The sequence below is a fragment of the Bos mutus genome, chromosome 11 (assembly GCF_027580195.1).
Source record: "Bos mutus isolate GX-2022 chromosome 11, NWIPB_WYAK_1.1, whole genome shotgun sequence".
In the NCBI taxonomy this organism is placed as follows: Eukaryota; Metazoa; Chordata; class Mammalia; order Artiodactyla; family Bovidae; genus Bos; species Bos mutus.
The window spans coordinates 28965662-28984923 of record NC_091627.1 but is presented as its reverse complement, the minus strand read 5'-3'; the positions used below and the strand labels follow the sequence as shown (position 1 = coordinate 28984923).

The following is a 19262-nucleotide window of genomic DNA, read 5'->3' as shown; positions in this document are numbered from 1 at the left end:
GCTGCATTAAAAATAAAATAAAAACACTCTGAAAACATGCACATCAACGTAATGGGTGAGATTATTGTTACAAGGCCATGCCTACTCTTTCCCTATGCCTTAGACCTCTCTAACTTAAATAAATAAAAATTATGTAAATCTAGTCTTTTCATTCTCACTTAAAGAAATTATGTAACTTCCAATATTAGAAAAATATACACTTCCCCCACCCCAAATGCATCCATTAATAACATGATGAGAAAAAAATAGTAATTTTTTTAAATGGACTTATATGAGATAATTCTGTAGTCTGAAAGAAAATGACCAATTTAAAGGAATTCAAACAAATACAATTTTAACTATCACGCCTGCAGCAAAAATCAAGGCACTAAATCGTAACAGGATTCTCATGCAAATCTGAAGATATTGTATCTATGAAGAAGAAAATAAGAGAGATAGATGTTAAAACATACTATAAATTTACCACAGTTAAGAAGTATGATACTGGCACCAGAATAAACAGATAATGGAAATAAACACAATGAAAATCTCAGAAATAACCCCAAATACACTAAGAAATTACTGATTTCACTGGTAATTCAGTTAGTAAAGAATATGCCTGCAATGCAGGAGACCCGGGTTCGATTCCTGGGTCAGGGAAGATCCCCTGGAGAAGGAAATGGCAACCCACTCCGGTATTCTTGCCTGGGAAATCCCACCAACAGAGAAGCCTGGCAGGCTACAGTCCGTGGGGTCACAAGAGTCGGACACGACTTAGCGACTAAAATCACCACACTAATACTAAGCATTTGTGTACAACAACTTTAAAACCTCACCGTAAACAAAGTTAAAAGATAACCAAATGTAATCAAAGCTAAACAGGAAGAGAAAAACTGGGAAAGTAAATTTTCAACAAGAGAATGTAAATATTCTTAAAACATGGTGGGTGGTGGTTTAGTCGCTAAGCTGTGTCCAACTCTCGCAACCCCACAGACTGTAGCCTGCCAGGCTCCTTTGTTCATGAATATTTGCCTTCTTTTTTCAAAAAAGCTTTGTATGTTATAAGAAATAAAAATAAGGCAAAATTTCCAATAAGAGTATAAATTCAACTCAACAAATATATATTGAACACTGTATTAGTTTGCGAGGGCTGCTAACAAAGTAACACAGATTGGGTGGCATTAACAGAAAGCTATTTTCTCACAATTATAGAAGCTGGAAGTCCAAAATCACGGTTTCAGCAGAGTTGGTTTCTTCTGAGGACTCTATCCTTGACTTGTAGATATGTAACTGTCTTTACCCTGTGTCTTCACATAGACTTCCCTCTGTGTATGTCTATATCCAAATTCCCTCTTCTTATAAGGACACTGGTTGTCCTGGATTACGACCCACCCTAATGACCTCATTTTAACCTAATTTCCTTTTTAAAAACCTTCTTTACAAATACAGTCATGTTCTAATGCACTGGTGATTTCAGCACATGAAGCTGGAGCAGAGGAGAAGGAAAGAAAGGAGGAAGTCTATAACAAGTACAGGTATTTCCCACCTTTTGAAAGTTTGCTTTATGCCACTTTGCTTTTACAAAAGTCTTACATTAGTGCCTGTTTTTGCTAAACAAAAGAAATTCCAAGAGGATTTTCGATTTTATGAAGGAAAAAAACAGGGTGAAAAGAGCCTTCACCATGTTTTGCAAAGAGCCTTTACAGAGGCAGTGTACACCCTGAGTAACAAGAGTAGCACCACCAAGCTCCTTCCACAGACGTGGATGTATACTCAGTATCTGAGCATCAACACACCACAGCTTTGAACTCTGTCTGTGAGCAGCTGTGCTTTTGCATGAAGTTGCTTCAGTCGTGTCCGACTCTTTTGGAGCCTATGGACCACAACCCACCAGGCTCCTCTGTCCATGGGACTCTCCAGGCAAAAATACTGGAGTTATGTTGCCATTTCCTTCTCCAGGGGATCTTCCCAACCCGGGGATTACACCTGCATCTCTTAAGTCTCCTGCATTGGCAGGTGGCTTCTTTACCACTAGTGCCACCTGGGATCTGTGCCTTTCCTCAATTCATTTTCTGCATCCATTTGCAAGTACTAAGGTAACTGCTTCTTCAGTTGATGTCATTTCAGCTTTCAAAAGATTTCAAAGGAATGCTCTACACTTGGATATCAGGGAATACCTGCATCTACTATTTGCCAGGCATTATTCTAGAAACATCAATGTACCAAACAGACAACTATCCTTCCTGATAGACCTGACATTCCATAGAGATATCCATGAGAAATGGACAATAAACAGTAAACCTGATAAATAAAATTACACTAGAAGGTTATGAGCATTATGGAGAAAACTAAAAACAGAGTAGTTTAAGGAGAATCAAGATTGCATGGTGGGGGGTGCAAGTTTAAAATACAAGTCATTGAGCAGATGACATTTTAACAATGATGAGCAAAAGAAATTAATGGTAAATCACACCTACTTTAAAGAACTAGAAATGCTCAATAGACAAAGAAAAACTGTTCAACTGCAACAAGACAGTTACCATCTAATGAACAAAAAGTGTTAATACCACCAATGTAGGCCATGGTGCAGGTAAGGATTAATGGGAGTATAAATTAGTATAACCACAAAACAGTAAAGAAATTAAAGGAGAAAACATATAAAGTCCCTACAATGCATTGTAGTCAAAGATCCAAATGTGAAGGGCAAAAATAAAAATGTAAACACAAAAATTACAATAGAAGAAAATCTTAGTATCTGTGAACTAATGAAGTAATCTGGGTACCCTCTATTTACAGATGATTTACATCTAATTGTACTGGCAGAGCCCCTTCTAAACTCCAGAACCAAAACAAACAAAAAACTGTTCACAATGTGACTATCTTAAACGAAGCTGAAATGTCAGAAAATTCTTAGTATATCAAAGAAAGGATCCAAAAACTTGGGGCGACAGGAATGCTGTTCGTTATGAATGGTCTACTCTCCCATTATCCTATGCCCCTCAAGAAAACTTAGACGATACTAACTTAATCAAGGAATTCAGAAATATAAATGTTGAGGGAAATGCGAGCATCTTTGAAAAGTGTTATGGAGTGCATTCTTTGTAGGGCAAGGATGCTGGTGATGATGCCTGTAAGTGACAGAGGTACCAGGATCCCTATGTAATGATCAGTTCTCTGGACAGTACAAGCCTAGAAGTCACACCTAACCACCCAAAGGGAAGAACGTAGCTATAGTCAGGATGTTCTAAGTACTAATGACCTTTGATACTAGAAAACTGAGGAGAAGCTTAAGTGAAGGGATGGTGAGGTATTTAAGTACATTCCATAAATCCTGATTTTCCCCAAGGGGATAAAATGTGAGGCTTTGGGGGTATAGAAATAGCTAGGTGTTTGGAAGATTGTTGAACATAGCTTTGAGTTAATGTTAAACCCTCTGAGTCCAGAAAGCCACTGTGGTCATCTATTCAAAGACAAAAGGAGTTCAGTCTTAGTTTTTTAGATACTCAGAGTGACAACAGTCTCAACCTATGGCCATTTCCCCAGATCCTTAATATACAGTTGAAACAGATACAGTAGAAAAAAAGAGGAATCTTCACTTTAACTCTTAAAAATGTGTAGATATTTAATTATCCATTTATTTCTTTGGTTTCACCAGGCCGCAGTTGTAACCTGCACGATCCTCGGTCCTCGCTGTGGCACTTGAGATCCTTCAGCAGCAGCATGTGAACTCCCAGCTGTGGCATCCAATTCCCCAACCAAGGACCGAACCCAGGCCCCCTGCATTGTCCAGCCACTGGACCACCAGGACTGTCCCCTGGTACATGAACTCTTAAAAAAGTAAAGTCTTTTACAGTGGGAAGGGCAAGTGGAAGCCTCTGGAGTGACATCTACCTACCTAAAGAATACATTTATAAGAATACCAGATATCTCTGGAGAATTATAGAGATTAGGATACCACCAAATTTTTGAAAGCTGCTGAGGTAAGGATTCCTAACACAGCCCTGTTTAACTCCAAGATATATCTTAAAGAAGGACATCCTAATCAAGCAATTATGCCAATTGAAGCTGCTGGTCCAGATGCGGCCACTCTACTAAAGTAAATCAACCCAACGCCTAGCACCTGGCAGGCAGCTACTGCTCTGGTGAATTCTTTTTCTACCATCCGATACAGAATACTCAAAGCAGACTATTCTCACTTAGGAGTAACAGAAGTAACTCCTCACTGTTTTGCCTCAAAGTAGGTCAACTCTCAGGCTCTATAAAGCAAATTAATCTATAGAGAGCTTGATTGTTTTCCTATTCCACAGAGCATGATGCTGGTGCATTATACTAATAGAACCACATTGATGGAATAGAGTAGGAAACATCAGGTAAGCCAGATACCTTGATAAGACACTTGCGTGGCAAAAAAAGATCTGAGATAAACTCCATGAAAATACCAAAGCCTAAAATCTCAGTGAAGATTCGGAACTCCAGTGATCTGAGGCACATGAGGATATTCCCTACAAAAGGCAAGTTGCCATGTCTTGACATTCACCCCTACTCTGTGATCAAATCTATCACCACTGCTCACGTAATTTTTTAAATGAGGGGAAAAAGTAAAAATGTTCTTTGACATTCTATAAACTATTGCCCTGATTTTCCTAATAGCAACCACCATTATCCAGAATGTTTGCTCATTGCTTACTTCTGTTTATCATCCTCATAAGATGGTAAGTTCCATGAGTATTAAGAGTTGACCTTTTTATTTATAAATATTTTCCAGGACCTAGGATGGTATCTGACAAAGAGCAAGTGTTAAAAATTTTTTTCATTAAGGAATAAATTAAATCCAAAGCACTTTTCGATACATGAAAATTTCTAATAAGATTTTCACTATACTTGTTACTATTATATACATTGTTTTGCATGTGTTTAGTGCAGGTGTTGTTTTATTATTTTTTAATATTTGGCTGCATCAGGTCTTAGTTGCAGCACTCAGGATCTTCACTGCATCAAGCAGAGTCTTTCATTGTAGTGCACAGACTCTTTAGTTGTGGCCTGTAGGCTCTAGAGCATGTGGGCTCAGTAGTTGGGGCACGTGGGGCCTTAGTTATTCAACCAGGGATCAAACCCATGTCCCCTGCATGGCAAGGCAGATTCTTAACCAGGGAAGCCCCTGGTGTAGGTATTTTTGACAGAAAAGTACAAGGAGGAACTAATTCTTCCTTTTGGTAAGTTCTTCAAGGTTATGAATTGACTTTATTGGTTTCTGATTTGCATATAATGTTCAAAAGAGAAATAAGTTCTATTAAATATTATGCATAATGTAATATAAATGTGACAAACTATTTACATTTTAAAAGGCTAAAATGATAATACCCTCTATGGTTTTTCATTTTGCCCAACAGGCTATTTTGGTTTTGAGTATGAATTTTAAAAACCAAAGTTATCTAAAATCTTTAGCAGGGCATGGCAGGACATAAATGATTTTTACACGTTCCTACAAAAATAAAACTGAAAGGCTGAACAACGTTTTACTAATTGCTTTTATTTCGGTGCTGAAGACCCTAGGAAATAAGAGAGGATTCCAGAAGACAAGCATCAAAAATATATGGAAGGTCAAAAATCAACATAGTTAGGTACAATGCATCAGGTATACACCAATAGTACAAACAAAAACATAAATACAGAAGAGGGGACTTATGCGGCTTTTGTTCAGAAGCATTAAGGGAGGCTCCAGAAGTTACACACGAGATGAGCCATCAGTCCAAACTGTAGGCAGGATCAGATGCGTAGACCTCATCAGGCCTAACAGTTTGGATTTACCCTGCACTGAATGCAGTCTTTGATTGATTATGGGAAGGTTTCATCATCATTGTTTTAGATACATTAGCCTGACAGGAGTACAAAAGGCCAAAGCAACAGGAGAGAGAACAGAGGCAGAGAGCTGAGTTAAAAGGTGACTTGCCATTTACAGAGAGTAAAAGAAAACTAGAGCCAAGTTCACCAACCTCTCCATGAGGTGACAGTGAAACAAAAGGTAAACTTTTCCTCTAATCTTGGGTCAAACAGCATATAAGCCATGAAAGATTTTTCTTCTTGCATTGTCACAAAATGTCACTAACTTTTTGTGCAGTTGCCCATCTCTAGAAGCAAGGTAAGTGAAACCTAGCAAGCAAATATGGAAAAGTTATTTAAATTTCCCTTCTGGAGTCTTTTGTCTTTCAGTTATGAGGAAATCATATTCACCAAGAACTCCAAAGAAAACGTTTATTGCTTCAGATATCTCATAAGAGGTACATGTAGTCTCCAAACTGCACAGCACTATGGAAAGATACCAAAAACAAAGGGGTAAAGTGAGAAATAGGCCAACTTCTCCACTCATTTAAGAAGGAACAAGCACAATCCAATTTGCCTGGCCTGTCAGAAAATTTCTCAGAATATCCTGCTACTGACAAATCTCTGAAAGCCTCTCTGTGGACTTCATTGCTGTTCTACTCCACTGTATCAAGAAAGCACACTTTAGTTACAGCTGTTTTCATCATGAGTTATTTTCCTTTTTATATTCTTACCTGACTGCCCTTTTTCCCACTAATACAAATCCCTTCACTCCTAAAATCCAATCAAATGAACATTACTCTAACTTTTTTTCAACAGCCCTGTGCTCCTCCAATCTTACTTAACAGAATTAGACAAGTACCCTGATCTTCGTGTGGATCACTTTTCACTTCTTGATCTTTGAATGAATCAGATTTTAATGTTTCCTTTTTACTACAACTTGCTATCCACACCAAACCTTCCTGAATATAGGTAAGACTGACTCTAAAGAGTAAAATTTGTGAGAATTATAAAAAAAATCAGAAGGGGAAAAAGGTATTTGTTTAAGCATTTTATATTTTTACCATTACTTCTTGAATAGTCAGCCTATCATAAATGTCAGTACTGGGTCTCCATCTGGTGGCCAAAGTTTCTACTTGTAAATTCTAAAGGACCTCAGAATTTTTTGGTTCATCACCCTAAGAGTGAATCACAAAAGAAAAAAGATGTAATGTATTATTTTAAAAAGAATGCATAAACTTATTTAATTCAGAAAATTCTGACTTTCATAATGCATAAATTAAAGGCATACTTACAAAAAAAGTCCAGCAATGTTTAGAGCTAATCTTATACAAGAAAAACAAAAAATAAAATGTTTTGAACTGAGCACAGGGAGAAAGTCTGTGACTGTCAGAAATTTCATTTATCTATTCATTAGTCAACAAATATTTATTGAGTACATATTATATGTGAACAAAGCCCTCAGTGCAGGGGCTATAGGGAAAAATACAAACAAATTTCTTTCCTTCAGACATCTTACATTCTAACAGGGAGAGACAAAACAAATACACACCATAACATCAGTTGTCATCAACATAAGAACATAAAATAAAGGAGAATAATAGGATAAGGAGTTACATAGGTGGAAATATACTTACTTTATAAAGAATGGTCAAGATTGGCCTCTATAAGACAATATTTAAATAACAGACCTGAATAAACTGAGAAATTTATGGTTTTAGAAAAGGCAGAGGAACCAGAGATCAAAGTTCCAACATCTACTGGATCACTGAAAAAGCAAGAGAGTTCCAGAAAAACATCTACTTCTGCTTTATCGACTATGCCAACACCTTTGACTGTGTGGATCACAATCAACTGTGGAAAATTCTCAAAGAGATGTGAATACCAGACCACCTGACCTGCCTCTTGAGAAATCTGTATGCAGGTCAGGATGCAATAGTTAGAACTGGACATGGACCAACAGACTGGTTCCAAATAGGAAAAGGAGTACATCAAGGTTGTATATTGTCACCCTGCTTATTTAACTTACATGCAGAGTATATCATATATACTTCCTCCAACCCAGAAATGCTGGGTTGGAGGAAGCACAAGCTGGAATCAAGATTGCCAGGAGAAATATCAATAACCTCAGATACACAGATGACATCACCCTTTGGCAGAAAGCAAAGAACTAGAGCCTCTTGATGAAAGAGGACAGTGAAAAAGTTGGCTTAAAGCTCAACATTCAGAAAACGAAGATGATGGCATCTGGTCCCATCACTTCATGGCAAATAGATGGGGAAACAGTGGAAACAGTGGCTGACTTTATTTTGGGGGGCTCCAAAATCACTGCAGATAGTGACTGCAGCCATGAAATTAAAAGACACTTGCTCCTTGGAAGGAAAGTTGTGACCAACCTAGATAGCATATTAAAAAGCAGAGACATTACTTTGTCAACAAAGGTCTGTCTAGTCAAGGCTATGGTTTATCCAGTGGTCATGTATGGATGTGAGAGTTGGACTATGAGGAAAGCTGAGCACCAAAGAATTGATGCTTTTGAACTGTGGTGTTGGAGAAGACTCTTGAAGGTCCCTTGGACTGCAAGGCAATCCAACCAGTCCATCCTAAAGGAAATCAGTCCTGAATATTCATTGGAAGGACTGATGCTGAAGCTGAAACTCCAATACTTTTGCCACCTGATGCCAAGAGCTGACTCATTGGACAAGACCTTAATGCTGGGAAAGATTGAGGGTGGGAGGAGAAGGGGACGACAGAGGATGAGATGGTTGGATGGTATCACGGACTCAATGGACATGAGTTTCAGTAAACTCCAGCAGTTGGTGATGGACAGGGAGGCCTGGCGTGCTGCAGTCCATGGGGTGGCAGAGTTCGACACGACTGAGTGACTGAACTGATGCATTCCTAAGAAAAAAATGCTTTAGGCTAAGAAACCATGTGTGTAAAGAGTCTGAGGTAGAAACATGTACAGACAAGTAAGTGGAACAATGTGGCTAGAGAATACTGAGTGACAGGAAAAGTGAAAGTTTGGCTAAGAGAGGTAGCAATGAGTCAGAGTATGCAGGGCCCTGTGGCCACTCAAGAACTGTGAATTTTATTCTAAACATGGGAGAAAGCCACTGGAGGTTTTGGAATCAGATTTGGGCTTTAATAGGTTCACTCAGCAGACAGCTATGTGAGGAACAGACTGGGTATATGTTTGTGGGAGGGAAAACGGGGCAGCGGGGAATTTACTAGTCTGCTGCAGCCATCCAGGGAGGAAATGGTGGTAGCTTCCACTCTGATGGTAGCAACACAAGAGGTAAAACATTTTTTTTTTATTATTTTTTTTAGTATTTATTTGGTTGCTCTGGGTCTCAATTGCCGCATGCAAGATCTTCAATCTTTCTTGTGGCATGCAAGATCTAGATTCCTGATCAGGGATGGAACCTGGCCCTCTGCACTGGGAGCAAAGTCTTAGCCACTAGGGAAGTTCCCAGAGACATAGGTTTATTTTTTGTTGTGCTGGGTCTTTGTTGCTGAGCACTGGCTTTCTCTAGTTGCGGTGGGCAGATACTACTCTTCATTGCAGTACAAGAACTTCTTATTGCAGTGGCTCCTCTTATAGAGCATAGACTCCAGGCACACAGACTCAGTAGTTGTGACTTGCAGGACCAAGAATGCATGGGCTCCAGTAGTTGCAACTCATGGGCTTTAGTTGTTCCACAGCATGTGGAATCTTCCCAGACCAGGGACAAAACCCATGTCCCCTACATTGGCAAGCAGATTCTTATCCACTGTACCATGAGTGAAGTCCCAGATATGTTTTAAAGATGGTGCAATAGGAATGCTTGTGAAGTATGAGAGGAAAAGAGGAATCAGGATAATATCAAGGGTTCTGTCATGAACCAGAATATATGTCAGTAGAAAATATGTAGACCAAAGCTTGGAAAGTGAAAAGGATGAAAAATAAAACGTCATCAGAATAAGTGACAAAGTATAAGCCTCTAATATAAGTGTACCTGGAATCCAAGAAGAGAAGAGATACAATGGGTGAAATGTCTAAAGATATTGTGACTGAGGATTTATTAAAACTGTTCCCCAAAATTCTATTAATAGCTAAAGATTTTTTTTAAAAATGGCACAAATCCCAAACAGGGAAATTACAGTTCAGTTCAGCACTTAGTCGTGTCTGACTCTTTACGACCCCATGGACTGCAGTACGCCAGGTTTCCCTGTCCATCACCAACTCCTGGAGCTTACTCAAACTCATGTCCCTAGTCAGTGATGCCATCCAACCATCTCATCCTCTGTCATCCCCTTCTCCTCCTGCCTTCAATCCTTTCCAGCATCAGGGTCTTTTCAAATGAGTCAGTTCTTCGCATCAGGTGGCCAAAGTATTGGAGTTTCAGCTTCAGCATCAGTCCTTCCAATGAACATTCAGGACTGACTTCCTTTAGGATGGACTGGTTAGATCTCCTTGCAGTCCAAGGGACTCTCAAGAGTCTTATCCAACACCACAGTTTAAAAGCATCAATTTATAAACAAGAATGTTTCAGACATCACAGGAGAATTTCTGAAATTTAGGGAAAAGAAAAAAACTTAAAGCAGCCAAGGAAAACCAATAATATTTTGAGCTGACTTAAAAAGGTGAAAGTCTCAAGATATAGAAAGATACCTTTAAAACTCTGGAAAAAAAACTATTCTAGCATTCTAAAACTGTATTAAAATTCTAGTTAGAAAATAACTATTCCAAAAGTCTATATTCAATAAAAATTACTTTAAAATTGAAGACAAAATGTATTTCAGGCAAAAATAAGAGAATTCATCATAAAGCATGTGTTAAATGAAACATTAACAGGTTCTTCAGAAAGCAAAAAGATCCCAGAAGGAAACACAAGAATACAGGAAGAAACGGAGACCAAATGAAATGGTAGATGTGTAGATAAATCTAACTGCTTAATACTCATATTTCATGAGATTAAAAATTGGGACAGCAATAATACAAAATGCAATAAAGTGGTAAATGGCATTAAGCTGTGTTCTAAGACACTATTTTTGTCTAAATAGAAAAAATAATTTAAACTCTACTAAATCAAGGATGCATGTGTTAATTTCTACATAACTATTAAAATGAATTCTGAAATGATGTATAACTGAGGCTAGTATAAAAATATAATAAAAAGATTTTATATTCAAAAGAAAACAAAAAATGGACCAAACAGAAAACAAATGGTAAAACTATATACAAACCAAATACATACTTAGCTACATAAATGTCAATGAAATAAATACTCCATTTAAAAGAAAAATACAATCAGATGAGGAAAATAGCTTTAAATTGTGTATGACAGACACACCTTAAATAGAAGGACAGAGTATGTTTGAAAGTAAAAGAAGTTTGGAGAACATGGAAAATCATCCATGTGCTAATGCAACGAAAGCCAAAAGTGTGGCTTGAAAGACTAAATTGAATGTCTGTTCTCTGCATTACAAAATTAACCTGGAAAGAGATTTTTAATACACACACACACAAACCCACATATATCCCATCAATTTTTCTCTGAAATATGTATCTACACACACATACACGCCATCAAATTTTTCTCTGAAATATATATCCAATATATCCAAGTGAACAAATACGCACAAAAGCATCAGAATAATGTATTAAGAAGGACCATAGCAGCATTATTCCATATAGCCGTAACTGAAAACAATCCAAATATCCATCAAGAAAACAGGTAAGTCACAGCAATAGAATGGAATACTATATAGCAAGAATAATTAATGAACTGCTACACATAACATGGACAAAACTCAAATAACATGTTAATAAGCAAAAGATAACAGATATAAAAATACACATGAACATACTGAGGTCAAGGATCAACTAATCAAACTATAATGTTTAGGGACTCAGCTTGTGTGTGTGTGTTAGTCACTCAGTCGTGTCCAACCCTTTGCGACCCTAAGGACTGTAGCTCACCAGGCTCCTCTGTCCATGGAATTCTCCAGGCAAGAATACTGGAGATGGTTGCCATTCCCTTCACCAGAGGATCTTCCCAAACCAGGAATCAAATCAAGGTCTCATGCATTACAGGCAGATTCTTTATTCTCTGAGCCACCAGAGAAGTTGTTTTTTTTAAAGGACTCAGTTTAGAAGGTTAAAAATACAAAAAGCAGAAAGAAGGTGATTATCACATATCAGGAGAGTGCTATGATACTGAATGCTTAGTAATAAAGAACGCATAAGAATTATCTGACTGGCTGAAGAGTACATGGTTCTGCTCACTTTGTGATAATATTGTACTTAACTATGCATGTTATCTTTAAGTTTTTAAAAGTTTATGGAAGTCTAGTAAAACAATTAAATCCCACAGGGACTAAGGCTTAAAGGTAACACTTGGAAAATAAAAATGTTGCAAAATAAAAAAGGCAGGAATGAACCTGGAATACAATCCAAATGTAAAAGAGACTTTCTTAACTACATCTGGGAAATTCAGTCTCAAAAACAAAAGATAAACATGGTTAATTGAATGAAGAGTTAAACCTGTGTTATATCTCTTTCCATACAAAATGTCTAAATTGGATGATAAAGTGTTAACATATATACAAACTGCAAAAGTTAAAATTAGAAACTTCATAGAAGGATAAATTCAAACACAAAGTTGTTAAAATTCTCTATTAATAAGGAAATTCAAATTGAAATAATTTTACACCCTCATACAAAAATGTATAAAATGCTATAAAATCTACTAAAGATAACATAGGGAAAAAGTATTACCATATATCATTCATTGATATTTCAGTTGTTTTTGAAAGCAATAATGGTAACAGCTACTGAAATTAAAAATATTTTCTTTTATTTAACAATCTCCATTGCTAAAAATCTTGGAAAAACATATTTAATAGATTATCACTATGTAACGGGTGTACACTCACAGATGTGTACTGCAGCTACATTCAAGGAGGCAAAAACTGCAAAAATAAATCAATGAAGTTGCTGAAAACAGAATTTAAAATATATCCATATTTTTCAAATTATGAATAATTTTAAAGAGTAAAAGTAGCACATTACTACAGAGAAGGCAATGGCACCCCACACCAGTACTCTTGCCTGGAAAATCTCACGGCGGAGGAGCCTGGTAGGCTACAGTCCATGGGGTCACTAAGAGTCGGACACGACTGAGTGACTTCACTTTGACTTTTCACTTTCATGCATTGGAGAAGGAAATGGCAACCCACTCCAGTGTTCTTGCCTGGAGAATCCCAGGGAAGGGGGAGCCTGGTGGGCTGCTGTCTATGGGGTCACACAGAGTAGGACAAGACTGGAGCGACTTAGCAGCAGCAGCAGCACATTACTAATCTTACATTTCTCAGAGGAATTCTAAGTGAGAAAAATAAAATGCAGAAACTTGTATGATCTTATTTTTCTAAAACAAAGATATGTACGTTGTATTTCTATGCTAACATCATTAAATTCACTAAAGCACTGATTATATGCACATGGAGAAAATCTAGGCTTTTATGACCTAACTCGGCAGAGATGGAAGAGTTATATAAACAGAAAGTTTATAAATTATAAGAATAAAACAGAGAAAAGAGGAAGGAGAATCTAAGCAAATGAGAGGGGGAAAAAGGGCAGGAAATTATTATACCTAAAAATGAATGATATCTTTATTCACTTATGTTAAATTATATATATATCATATATGTGGTATATGTATAATATCATGTATCGTCAAAAAAACCCTACCATTACTTTAGGCACCTGAAATATTTTTCCTTAAAAAAGAAAAAAAACAAGCTTAAAAACTAAGAGAAGATAATTATGGGAAAAATGAGTAGAAATAAAGAAAACTAAAAGGAATTTAAATCATATAGGACTAAGTGCCACTAGATGGCAGTAAAACCCTCCAAAAATTATAGAAACATTTTTCTTAACTGCTAAACATCTTTCTTTACCTCATTAAAAACATTCAAATTAGATGATTATCAGGAATGAAGTTCCTTAAAAGACAGACTATAACCTTTAATAATAAAGGAGTTAATATGTGTGTTAGTCACTCAGTCATGTCCGACTCTGCGACCCCACGGACTATAACCTGCCAGACTTCTCTGTCCATGGAATTCTCCAGGCAAGAATACTGGAGTGGATTGCCATTCACTTCTCCAGAGGAACTTCCCAACCCAGGGATTGAACCCTGGTCTCCGGTATCACAGGCAGATTCTTTACCATTTTGAGCTACAGGGAAGTCCTAAAGGAGTTAATAGTCATATATAACTCTCCATTTCCTAAGTCATCTGAAACATTCACATTTTTTAAAACTTATGAATTATGTCGTCTGAAAAGACGACACACTTAGTATTTACTCAATATGCATTTACCTCAAATCTTTTATGTGTAAAAATAAGAAGACAAATTGAAAGAATCATTTACTGAATTTTTAATCAAGTAGAACAAAATGAAAACTGAATAGAATGTTTACAAATAAACCAATACACACTAAATGTACAACAGCATAAGAATTATCTAGAACTCAGACACAGTCACATGACATGGTATCCCAAAACCAAATAACTGAATAAATAAGCCATTAGGCAGCTAATATGTGTGTCATACACATTTTCACTGAAACTCATACTGTATACATTACTAAGCATCTTTACCACATCTATACACCAAAAGGTCTTAATGATTCTTATAACGTATTTAAGTTATCCAGTTGTTCTAGTTACTACTTCAGAGTTTAATACATAAAACTACTGTGTTATCAAGTTCACGCATCCTGCAGCTTAGGAATCTGGGCATGATGGAATTGACTTGTCTCTGCACAATGCCCATGGCCTCAGCAAGAACAACTCAAATGCCTGGGGTCTGGAACTGCTGACAGGAATCTTTACGTAACTTGGGTTTCTTCCCAGCCTAGATGCTAAACGTAGATTTCTTTCATGATGGTCCAGGGAACCAGGTACAAATGTTTCAGAAAATAAGGTGAAAGTTGCATCACTGTTTATGAGCCAGTCTTGTAAGGTCACGCTGCATCACTGCTCCCCTATGCTTCGATCAAAGCATTCACAAGCCTGTTAAGATCCAAATGGTGAAGAATGACAAGGGGCACACTGGATAAAAGCATGTGAGAATGGAAATATTACTGTGACAATCTTTGGATAATACAATGTAACACAGTGTTCACTCTGGCCACAATTCACATCATTCCCATATGCAGACTACACTGTACCCTCCCCCAAGACCTGCAAAGTCTCAATGCACTATGGCATCAGGACAATCTTGAACTTCATTATCTAAATCAGGTCCAAGGGTAGATTAAGCTCCCAAGAAGTAGTTCCTCAAGTACAGCACCTCTCGCCCTGAAGATCTACAAAACAAAGCGGCATGTTACCCCACATGCATTTAACACACAACTATGGAACAAGCACAGGTTAACCTCTGTATGCACTCTCATTCAAAAGGAGGACAGCCAGCAGGAATACAGTAATTGCTTAGAAATCTCTTTAACCTTGCTAGCTGGATTCCTCAAGTTAGCTACATTTTCAGTTTTCCATATTGTGGCAGTAACCATTTTGCTAAATTTTCTTGACTATATCTAATAAAGATTTCCAGTCTCCTTTCTTTCAGCTTCCAACATTTTCCTCAACTTCCTCAAATCCCTCACTGACGGCCTCCTTGAAGCCTGCATCATGTTTCCTCTTTAAGACCCTTCCAGCTTCTGTCCATTGCTCAATCCAAAAGTTAGGTCAGCCTCTCACTTCTGGTAACCAAAATCTGTTTCAGTTATTATTTCAACTTACCCCAAAGCCTAGTGATAAAAATAATGGTATTACTATGCTCACAGATTCTGTGATGCAGAAATTCAGACAGGATGGAGCACTGCTTCATAATGTCTGGGCCTTATACAGGGATATTAAAACAGTCATAAGCTAAAGCTATCAAAAAAGTACCCAAACATTTCTTCTCCATGTAGAATGGGTTTCCTCATAGAGTGGCTAGCTCACGGTAACTGGCCTCCTTACACGGCAGCTCAGCATCAAGCACAAGTATTCCAGTGAACAAGTTAGAGAAACACAGCTTTCATGACCAAGTCTTGGAAGTCACACAGCATCATTTTCTGTACTCTTTGAAGAAGAAAATAAGAACAGGAAATAGCACTGTGGCCATTTTTGGAAAATCCCCTATACCAACTAATCAAGAAATAAATGGTAAAGAAGATCAAAGTACTATTGTCAACCATGCATAATGACAGAAGGAAGAACTAATGGCTACAACACATATCTGTGCTGCCTCTTAAAGCCCTATTAGAATAACAGAAAAAATAAAAAAAGATAAATCCAAAGGACAAAAATAAAGACAGCAATGGAAAGAGAAAATTAGTTGATATCTATTCAAATAGTCGAATAGTCTGACCTAGACAGATTTTGCTAAGAGACGGCTGTGGAGATAAAGATACACCATCTCATTCTAGCTAAGAGTTTGTCTGCCATCTTGATCCAACTTTCCCTTCCTCTCTAATCCCAGATAACAACTTTGGCCCAACTTCTCTGAAAGCAGAATCATGGTAGAGGATCAGAGCCAATCACTTAATATCTGAAACAGCATTTCCAAGGACATACCTTACAGCAGAGCTTTATTTTTATGGAGGAGGAGGTAAGCAGGTAAAGCTCAAAAAAAAAAAAAAAAAAAGGATTTACTGAGATTTTGTACAGAAGAATTAAACCAATGACCTCAGCCCAACCCCAAATGCCTAGGTAATTACCTCTCCACTACTCAGTAGAGGTATATTTATTTATTTTCTAAAGCAGCAGCTCTCGAACTGTGGTCTGGGTACTACTACTGGGGCCCTGAAACCCTTTCTTATCTTACCAGTCGATAAAGATAAGGACTGTTTTCATTATTATATTAAGATGTGCTTTGCCTTTTTCATTCTCATTCTCCCATGAGTACAGAAGGGAATTTTCCAAGAACCACACAACATGTGATATAGAAACAGACTGAATGCAACAGCAAGTATGAAAATCCAGCCGTCCTCCATGAAGGCAGGCATTAAGTTTATGAAGTTTAAAACAATGACATTGTTCTCACTGCTTTTTTATTTCAGAAATATCTTCAAAGAATTAGGCTAATCTTAAAATCACACTATAAAATTAAAATATAATTAGATTGCTATTTGTCAATGGATTATTTTTAATCTTCAATTTTTTGACATAGTGAATTTTGATAGATATAATCCACATAAACAAAAGCTCTTTGGGATCTGCACTAGTTTTTAAGACTGTAAGGAGAACTTGAGAATAAAAGTTTGCAATCCACTGCTCTAGAGAATTTATACCGGAAATAAGAGAGGCTCCTAATTTGGTGATGCCAAGCGCAACAGAAGGCATGGGTAACATATTGTGTTCAAAATTTAGAGACAAAATGAAATACTATACATAGAATTCACCAACCTGTTTCCTAATTTAGCTTCCAGATTGACAACCTGGCATATATCCACCAAGTAGTAGATAAGAGGACTGTTAGCAGGGAAAATGGATCAAAGAGAAGCCAACATAACAAAATGCTTTGCTCCTGTAAGATCATACCTCAGCATATGAATGGAGAAGTTCCAATCATTGTTTTAAGTCTCTTCACTAACCAACATGAGTGGACTGAAAAAAAAAATTTTGAGGAAAATCTAGGAGAACAAAACCAACAGTGCAAAGAACAAAATAAAACTTAAAAACATTTTTGCATCACTAAAACAGAACACAGATCTATAAAAAAATAACCCCAGGGATATGAAAGATCCTCTCTCAGATGAGGATGGGGCTCTCCTAAGTCAAAGGGATCTCACATGTTTTCTGATGGGTCACAATTTAAGTATGAAGCATGTCCTGGGTGACAGAGAAAAGCTTTCATATGTCTGCCTTTGCTTACTTTCTCCTATCACACTGTATGTCCAACCTTTATTAAAGCATTTTATGAGTATACAAGAGTCTTGTGAACACTTTCAACTATCTTACCTGTGTAACTATTACAATGTGTTAAGTAGTTGAGAGTGGTTCCAATAGCTTGCTCAACTGGTTGAGTACAATGTGGACTCAATGGTGCTACACATGGAAATCGAGATGTCCAGAATTCTATTTGAAAGTGAAAGTGTCAGTCGCTCAGTCCTGTCCGACTCTTTGCAACCCCGTTGATTGTAGCCTGCCAAGGTCCTCTGTCTATGGAATTCCCTAGGCACGAATACTAGAGTGGGTTGCCATTTCATTCTCCAGAGGATATTCCTGACCCAGGGTTCTCCAGGGTTCTATTTGTATAATATAAAACAATTCTCAAATGATGGCCTCCCCAGACCAGCAACACCACCATTACCTAGGGATTGTTTAAAATGAAAATTCTCAGTCCTCCTTCAGAGCTACTAAATCAGAAATTTTGGCACTGGGACCCAGAAATCCCTGTTTTAACAAATCCTCCAAAAGATAGGATATATGCAGTTTGAAAACCTTTGATATAGAAGAAATTCATAGGGATATAACAATGCAAGTGTATTTACTATGTGACTTGTTCACTAATTCCCTAGTTCCCAAAGAACACTCAAAAAACATTTTCTTCACAACTGATTTAACAAATGCATTGGGATGACTCAGGGAACTCACACCGGGGCTCTGTAACAACCCAGAAGGGTGGGAGGGACATAGGGAGTGGGAGGGAGGGGACATATGTATACCCTGACTGATTTATGCTGAGGTATGGCAGAAACCAACCCAATATCATAAAGCAATTATCCTCCAATTAAAAGGAAAAAAAGAAATATACTGGGGCAAAGGCTCTGACTATTATCAGCATGCCAGCTATTAAAGTGAAATATGGGGCTTCCTTGGTGGCTCAGATGGTAAAGGATCAGCCTGCAATGTGGGAGACCTGATTTGATCCCTGGTTTGGGAAGATCCCCTGGAAAAGGGAATAGCCACCCACGCCAGTATTCTGGCTTGGAGAATTCCATGGACAGAGGAGACTGGCGGGCTAGAATCCATGGAGTTGCAAAGAGTTGGACATGACCGAGTGACTTTCACGTTCAATTTTCATGCTACCTTTATTATGGGTTCACTATAATCAGTAAGAATGATGGGCAATTGTTGAGGATAGGTAGCTAAGATGGCAGGGCAGGAAGACACTGAATCCCCTCCTTCCATAGACACACCACAATTACAACTACTTACAGGAGCAACCGTCTATGATATTTATGATATCATATGATAGAATATCAACTTAAAAGACTAGCAGAAAATATTTTCAACAACTAAAGACATATAGGCAGAAACAGAATAATACAGGGCAGGAGGAATGGAGAAACAGTACAGTCAGGACCCACATCCCCATTTCAGCAATACACAAACAGAGGAATAGTGCAATCATAGAGGTCTCCTCCTTAAGAAGTGAGGTGTCTGAGCAATTGGGCTCCCCAGTCTAAGGGTCCTGCACAGGG

At 37.6% G+C, this 19262-nt stretch overlaps 1 long non-coding RNA gene across 1 annotated transcript in view; it reads right to left on the bottom strand.

Annotated features, from left to right (window-relative positions):
• Window positions 1-14332: 14332 nt before the first annotated feature.
• The window catches only part of LOC138989967 (uncharacterized), a 44526-nt gene continuing 39596 nt past the window's right edge, over window positions 14333-19262 (bottom strand). Inside the window, exon 3 of the long non-coding RNA XR_011466157.1 lies at window positions 14333-14862. This is a non-coding gene — a long non-coding RNA (uncharacterized lncRNA). The remainder of the gene's footprint in view (window positions 14863-19262) is intronic.